Source organism: Thamnophis sirtalis, unplaced genomic scaffold (genome assembly GCF_051295495.1).
Source record: "Thamnophis sirtalis isolate CommonGarterSnake01/CBP01778 unplaced genomic scaffold, rThaSir2_p1.2 scaffold_2, whole genome shotgun sequence".
NCBI lineage: Eukaryota > Metazoa > Chordata > Lepidosauria > Squamata > Natricidae > Thamnophis > Thamnophis sirtalis.
The window spans coordinates 49,059,232-49,067,049 of record NW_028261382.1 but is presented as its reverse complement, the minus strand read 5'-3'; the positions used below and the strand labels follow the sequence as shown (position 1 = coordinate 49,067,049).

Genomic DNA, 7,818 nt, shown 5'->3' with positions numbered 1-7,818 from the left:
TTCTTCCAACGACAGTTTGCTATCTGAACTGAAATGTATTTTTTTATCTTCAGAAAAATCTCAAATGTCAATTGGGGAGAGAAGGCATATTGTGTCGCTTTTTCTTCAAATAGTTCTGAAAATTGCAGCCAGAAGGGGATTGTTCACTTTGCCTCTAGTAGTCGTAAATAAAACCTGGTTAGATCTAGCACTCAATTCTATCATTAACCACATTGTAAATAAGGCATTTAAGCACCCTATTGTTGAAAGGGGGAAAGCATTTTAAAATCAGAACAGCTGAAGGTAAATTTCGCCTGCTGCTTCATTGGAGGGGGGGAGGTGTTGAGTTGAAGATCAGGTAGTTCAGTCATTTAGAATTTGTTAACAAAAACATCTTTATGCTCGATTAGTGGAATGTGAGGAAGGTGCCCTCTTGGAAAAGATTGTGATTTGCCTGAGGAAGTTTTAGCTCAGATCATAGTTGTTTTTTTGCCTCCTTGCACCAACTTAGGTGGCAATTTACTAGCAAGCAATGGTTTATACTCTAGCTTTGGAGTTTGGAAAAAATCTCTCATCCAAAAAGGCTTAGTTAAAAATCAAGATTATTTCTAACACCCTCTAAATCTTCCCTTGCGTTTCCTATTTTTAATTAGTTTTTCCCTTCTGAGATCTTTAATACGCTGATTCTCCGTTTCCAATAAACTGACTTGGGTTTTTTCCATAAGGGGGGGGGGGCATGCATGTTCTTTCATTTTGGTAACCTGATTCCAGAGTGATTTTGGGCTGCTCCCAATATAAAGCAGTAAAATGTAACAAATTCAATAAAAGTAACACAATGGCAGCCTGTAAAGACACCCCCCCTTTTAATTTAGTAAATAACATCACATGTCTGAAGGTGAATCTACATCTACACACAACTACATATATTAAAATGCTGTATTTGTATTAAAACAGTTCATTTATTTTGTAAGGATATAGATTTAAGGGCATAATGGGTTATGTACAAAGTATTTAATTATTCCATACTCCACCTGAACTCGCATTGAAATTTGATAAAAAGCATAATTTTGTTTTAATAAACGGGTTCAGTGGAATGTTTGTAATGATTACAAAAGAACATTAAAATATACTTTTTGCTAAAAATTTTCATCTTTTTCCAGAAACCTATCTGATACTAAGAATTACATTGTTAATTAGCCAAATAGGTCATATCAAAGGAACAGAATAAACCACAAAACATTATATAGAAAAACCATCTGCATAAAATGGAATAGAAACATTAAATGAAGAAACCATGATACAATGTTTTTGTTGTCCCTACAGTTTACTTCTTCTGACCCACGATATGTAGATTTCAACTATTTTATTCAAATAGAGGATTGCTATATGATTTTCAAATTCTGAGCACATGAAATATGCTGCTTTTAATATAAGTGTCCTAAATAACCAATATGTTAAAAGTTCTGGCCTAGAAGTCAAGAGACCAGTTCTAGTCCACTTTGGGGGATCATCACCTGGTCCTACAGACATACAGGAATGCAGTCCCAAAGTATTTACAAGAATCTGAAAAATGATAAGAGCCTGATGAACCCATAAGCATTTAATTAAAAAACAGGAACAAGTTCATATGACAAACACAGCAACCCACATTATTAAATTACACTTCTCATATAAAAGTTTGAATAAAACGTCCACAAAGTCCGACAAATTTACAACCAAGCAGATTTAGCCTAGGCATTCACAAAATGGAGGGAGACAAAGCATGTATTGCAACACAAACCACATGATTTATATACTGCAATACATATATATTTATAACTGATATTAGGAAGGCTGAGGATTTGCCTCATGTCACAATGCAACATTTTCTCACTTTTGTTTTACTGAAGTTTGTACCAACAATAATTACTTTTGTATCATGAAAATGTATAAACTATTTGTTATATGCTATGATAATTCCTAAATGGAAATTAATCATGAGTGGCAATTATGTAGCTAACCAGTTTTATGAACTGGTACTTATTAAAATTTACTTGTTCATTTTGGCATATTTGATGCACATCATCATAAAACCACGAACAACTCCTGTATTGAGCTATGATAAAACAGTGCGTTAGAGAAATTCTAATAAACATATGAGATGCCTTATGACTGGTTCAGAATGAAATAGTAGTCTATATAGCAAAATGCCATATAAGAATTGCTCTAACAATGGGCTCAAAATGAACATGATTTTTTTTTCATAGAACTGTGAGAACATAAGACCATTTATAAAGGAATGTAAAAATCCCTAACTTCCAACCTCAAGTTAATAAGGGTGACAGAATAGTTGGTAACATAACCAGTTACAAAAGATAGACTTATTCATTGACTTTTCTTATTTTCTCTCCTTGCTTTCCTTTTCTGCTGTATTGTCTTTAGTTCCGTCATTACTTTCACTGTTTTATAAACCCAAGCAATCTGAAAAGCAAAAACAGATTATGACATGTGAAATTCAATTCCTGATTGTGTTCTCATTTCTCCGGGGGCCTCTCTTTATGCAATCCAAATCTCCAGACATTAAGAGAAGATGCTATCAAGCTTGGTAAAGCCCAATATTTGAAGTACTGTCAATTTTTCCAAATGAGAACAAAACCTCATTAAAAATACAGAATGTTACGAAAATGGTAGTGAATAAACAGCAAAATCATCCTAAGTCTTTGTTTCCTCAAAAAAAAAAAAAAAATCCCACTTTCTAGTTCTATCTACCTCAAACACCTCACTACTTAGGATTTTACAGATTAGAGAGATATTTTAATTCGTATAAGCCTCTACAAGAGGGGTGAATTCCTGATTCTTCTTAGGTTTTCTAGTGAAACTTCTCGCATGCAAATACATTTAATGTTCTTTGAAAGGATGGGTATTGCTGGTTTCCATTACTACCCTGTTTTGAGATGATAATAAAAGACACGGAAGGTATGTTGAGCAATGAGGAAATAGAAATGTTTGGTTCCTGAGAGAAGCAGATATACGGTAAGAAAAGGAACAGTGATATGATGGAAGCAAAAGATGCTCTTAAGTTTTTTCTGAACTTATCATGAATAAGTGCTAGGATGGTTGCCATTACACCAACACGGAAAGAATTATTTTCACAGCTTAAAAGGCAGTTCATATGAAATCCTGACTCAAGAACAATTTTTATAAACATTGAATATGTAGAATGAATAAAGTGTTTCTATGAAAAAAAATGGATTCTCATTGCTAGTAGAGAGTTGAGAAATGTTATTCTAAGTAAATGCATGCCTCCCCCATACATCCCTTAAAATACACCACCTAAATCATTCCTTAAATATTCCGTATGCCTTTGGGCTTAAAATGTGACTGTACCAATAAAGGTCCCTGTTTGAATTGTCCATTACCTTAGTAAGGGAGGAACATGACAAGGAATCGCTTTATAAAGGAGCACTCTCTGCTTCTGCTTATAGAAATCTGATAGCAAAGCCAGTCATTTTCATTTTTTTCATTTTATTAAGATATATAGGCCGCCCTTTTCCCTGAGGGGACTCAGGGCGGCTTACAATCACAAGGGAGGGGGGTGCAGTATCAAAAGACAAAACAAAATGTGAACAAAGGAAAAATAATAAAACACAACTTTCGTTCAGCAATCAACACTCGGGCGGGTAAATTGGGAACCTATCCCCAGGCCTGCTGGGAGAGCCAGATCTTGAGGGCTGCGCGGAAGGTCTGGATGGTGCTGAGGGTACGGATCTCGACGGGGAGATCATTCCACAGGGTCAGAGCTGCAACAGAAAAGGCTCTCCTCCGTGTAGTCGGCAGTCGACATTGACTGGCGGATGGAATTCGGAGGAGGCCCAGTCTGTGCGATCTAATTGGTCAGCCCTTGGTCAATTATTATTGACTTTATATGTGCAAAAAGAATTTGCAAATGCTATTTAGTACATCAGCCTACCTTTACCTGTGAGTTTGGTACCAGCACAGCTATTTTGCCCTCGCCCCATCTTCTATTGGCACCCTTTTGTACTGTCCATGTCCAGTTGCCACATACTTATATTTCTTGCCAGGAATCTTGACCTAAAAATGAGGATGAAAAATTGCAATTTCAGTGGTTAAAACCCAAATCCTTACTATTCTTCCACCCTACAGTTTTTGAAGTGCTTTGAAAAAAACTAAGTTTGACCATTAGCCATCAAATATGGGCTGATTTCATGCACTGTGCTTCTGTTCCTTTTTCTTTGGCCTGGAAGTTTAAACAACAGTTCATTATTTGATACCAGAAAAACCTGAACCTATGTCTGTGATGGCAAATCTATGGCATGCATGCAAGAGGTGGCATGCAGAGTCCTCTCTGTGGACTTGTGCGCTGTCGCCAGCTGATCTGATTCCTGGCATGCCGGCTAACTGGTCTTCATGGGTGCCAGAGCGCCAGAAAATAGGCCAAAAAACAGGCCATTTTCCAGACCATTTTCAGCCCATCTTTTGGGCATTTTGGGGCTGTCTTGAGCTAAAAGTAGCCACAAAAATGGTCCCAAAACCAGCCCAAAAACAGACATGGATGCCCAGCCAGCTGGTGTTCAGGTTTTCGGTGCTCCGGCATGGCCAAAGACCAGCTGGCAAGTGCATGCATGCACACTGGCCAGCTGTTGTTCAGGTTTCCAGTGCGCACACATGCATGTGCATGCATGCACAGTCCGGTTTGGGCACTCTGTGCCAAAAAAAATTCACCATCACTATCCTATGTCAAAAACCAAAATCACCTCAAACCTCTGCAGAAAAATAGCTCAAAAGTTAACAAGCAAATCTGCTGAATTGTTATTCCAGATGCTCCTACACTTTAAATCAGGAGTCCCCAATTCCCAGTCCAGGGATGGGTACCAGTCTGCAGTCATTCACAATTATTTATGTAAGATATGCAGTTGCATACATTCCCCCCCCCCCCAAAAATAAATAAATAAATAAAGGCAATAAATAAAATGAGAACAGGGTCAAGAATAAAGTTAGAAAAAGCAATATGGAAAAGAGAACATAAATATACATTGTAAAGGGGAATTTTGGTGAGTCCTCTATCCCCCCTTCTGTTTCCCATCCACTCTTCACTCCTTAAATATTTGTGTTAATACTTTACAAAGCATCGGAGGTTTTTCTTTATTTAAATCATCCATGGTTTTCGATCTCGACTCTCTTCCTCAAAACCATATTCCAAATTCCTGGATCCTCTTTACTGTGCAATATGTTCCATATAAGGGAGAATTTCATTATTATTTTTTTATTGTATCCTGCCTGTATTATTTTTGCAAGTAACAAGCGGCAAACATACCTGAAACTCCTCCTCTTCTATTTTCCCACAACAACCACCCTTTGAGGTGTTGGGTTGAAAAAGACACAACCTTCTGAGGTTGAGTGGGGGGGACACAGTTGGCCACTAACATGGAATTAAAATTTATATCCAATCTATTTTCACAGAAAATTAAGAATATATTTGCACAACTAGCTTGGAGGTAGTTTACTTGCAAATTTTCCTTCCCTGCGTTCAATCCCTCTCCGTCCCCTTTTTGGATAAAGACATTTATACCAACCAAACAGATGATGACAATGAAGAACATAGAATTCTGATTTGTGTGGAACTGGGCAGGAATACGTGACCCAGGATTAGTCAATGTGAACATTTGTTTTTAGCTCCATAGGTAGAAGCAATGTGCCTCTGTATGTCATTTGTTGGGAAGCGCAAGCAGGAAGATGCTATCACACTCCTGACCGGTTGTGAGCTTCCTCGGGCAGCTACTATGCTTCTGGCAAAATAAAACACTGAATTAAATACATATTTCACTTGATATAGTGGAACAATTTTCCTTTAATACCATGAACAGGAGAGCTTGCATTCAATGAGCTGAGGAGGAGCCAACTGCATACAGCCACAATAATGGGAGAAAAAATCTTTCTTTTAATAGTCACAGGGTGGCTATAGAAGTCCTTCAAGGGTGCTTTAATTTGACAATGCATTACGTGAAGCATCTTTTCAAAGCTACATTAAGGAAGAGTAAAACTAAGCTGCTGTGTTGTTTCATTTTGCATCACTTCTGGGCCCTTTTCCAGCAAAGCCCCACCAGGCTTAACATGGATGGCCACTTATACAGAAAAAATTAAGCTTCATCATAGCATTTCTCCCAAAGGAAGCAGCAATCCTCACCTTAGAATTTGCATCTGTTTGGGGGTTCTCCTTTTGCTCCCAAAGGCTTCTTATGTTCACAATGTCTCCAGCGGTTTCATGTAAATGTTGAATAGTAGGGGGGATAAGACCGAACCCTGCGGCACCCCATATGTTAGGGGCCTCAGGGACGATCTCTGCCCCCCGACCAACACCGACTGCGACCTGTCCGAGAGGTAGGAGGAGAACCACTGCAAAACAGTGCCTCCCACCCCCACCTCCCTCAGTCGTCGCAGAAGGATACCATGGTCGATGGTATCGAAAGCCGCTGAGAGGTCAAGGAGAACCAGGATGGACGCATGGCCTCCATCTCTGGCCCTCCAGAGATCATCGGTCAATGCGACCAAAGCGGTTTCAGTGCTGTAACCGGGTCTGAAGCCGGACTGGAAGGGGTCAAGATAGCTAGCTTCCTCCAAGGCCCCTTGAAGCTGGAAGGCCACCACCTTCTCAACAACCTTCCCAATAAAGGGGAGGTTGGAGACAGGGCGGTAGTTGTTTAAAATGGCTGGATCCAAGGATGGTTTCTTCAGGAGGGGTCTCACCACCGCCGTCTTAAGTGCGGCGGGGAAGTGCCCCTCCCGAAGGGAGGCGGTCACGACCGCCTGGATCCAGCCATGTGTCACCTCCCTGCTGTTGGCAACCAGCCAGGAGGGACACGGGTCCAGAATGCAGGTGGAGGCACTTACAGCTCGAATGGCCTTCATTTGAAGCAAATCAAGATAATAGTCGGGTTCAAATTCAGCATCTTCTGAGGCATTACACTGTTTCAGCTCTCTTGAGTTCCTCAAGGGGTCCATAAGTCGCCTGGGGCGGAACCACCTGGTCGGTTCCTCCTCCCTACGGTGGGGGTTTGGCCTCCGGAAGTCAAGCCTCCGTAGGCAGTGGTCTGACCACGACAGGGGTATGGTCTCATTACCCCTCAGACCAAGATCACGCATCCACTGCTCCGAGAGGAATACGAGGTCGAGCATGTGACCCGCTGTATGAGTTGGGCCCCGAATTACCTGGGTCAAGCCCATGGCTGTCATGGAAGCCATGAACTCCTGCGCCCCATCAGAGCGTTCACCGAGCGATGGCAAGTTAAAATCCCCCAGAACTATAAGCCTGGGGAACTCAACTGCCAGCTCGGCTACCGACTCGAGGAGCGAGGGGAGGGCTGCTGCAACGCAGTTGGGAGGCAGGTACGTTAGCAGCAAACCCACTTGACCCTTGAGGTCCAACTTTATCAGCAGGGACTCACACCCGGCAAGCTCCGGAGCAGGGACCCTACGAGGTAACAGAGACTCCCGGATAATAATAGCCACACCGCCACCCCTTCGCTGGGCTCTCAGCTGATGAAGCACCTGAAATCCCTCTGGGCACATCTCTACAAGGGGGACTCCTCCTTCTGTGCCCAGCCAGGTTTCAGTAATACATGCCAGGTCTGCCCTCTCGTCAACAATTAAGTCCCGGACGAGGGGAGCTTTGTGTTTTTTTTTTTTAAAAAAAAGTTACCTTGCAGGGCATTGATTTTTCAGATGACTGAGCCATTATACCCGTCTCCCAGAGGCTTTTTATGCTGGCCACTGCGGCACTATTGGTAGGAAGGTCAATGGAAGGTTGGCGCACTGGCTTCGGAGTTTTGCTGGAGATCTGCA

General features: G+C 41.3%; 1 long non-coding RNA gene across 2 annotated transcripts; it reads right to left on the bottom strand.

Moving 5' to 3' along the window:
- Positions 1 to 1,298: 1,298 nt before the first annotated feature.
- Positions 1,299 to 6,235, bottom strand: LOC148048792 (uncharacterized). Of its 2 annotated transcripts, none has more exons than XR_015695523.1 (3): positions 6,164 to 6,235; positions 3,929 to 4,050; positions 1,299 to 2,439 (listed from the first exon to the last, which is right to left on the bottom strand). It is a non-coding gene; the product is annotated as an uncharacterized LOC148048792 (long non-coding RNA). The 2 variants fall into 2 exon arrangements; XR_015695522.1 differs by having other exon boundaries at positions 3,929 to 5,765; positions 6,164 to 6,234.
- Positions 6,236 to 7,818: the final 1,583 nt, after the last annotated feature.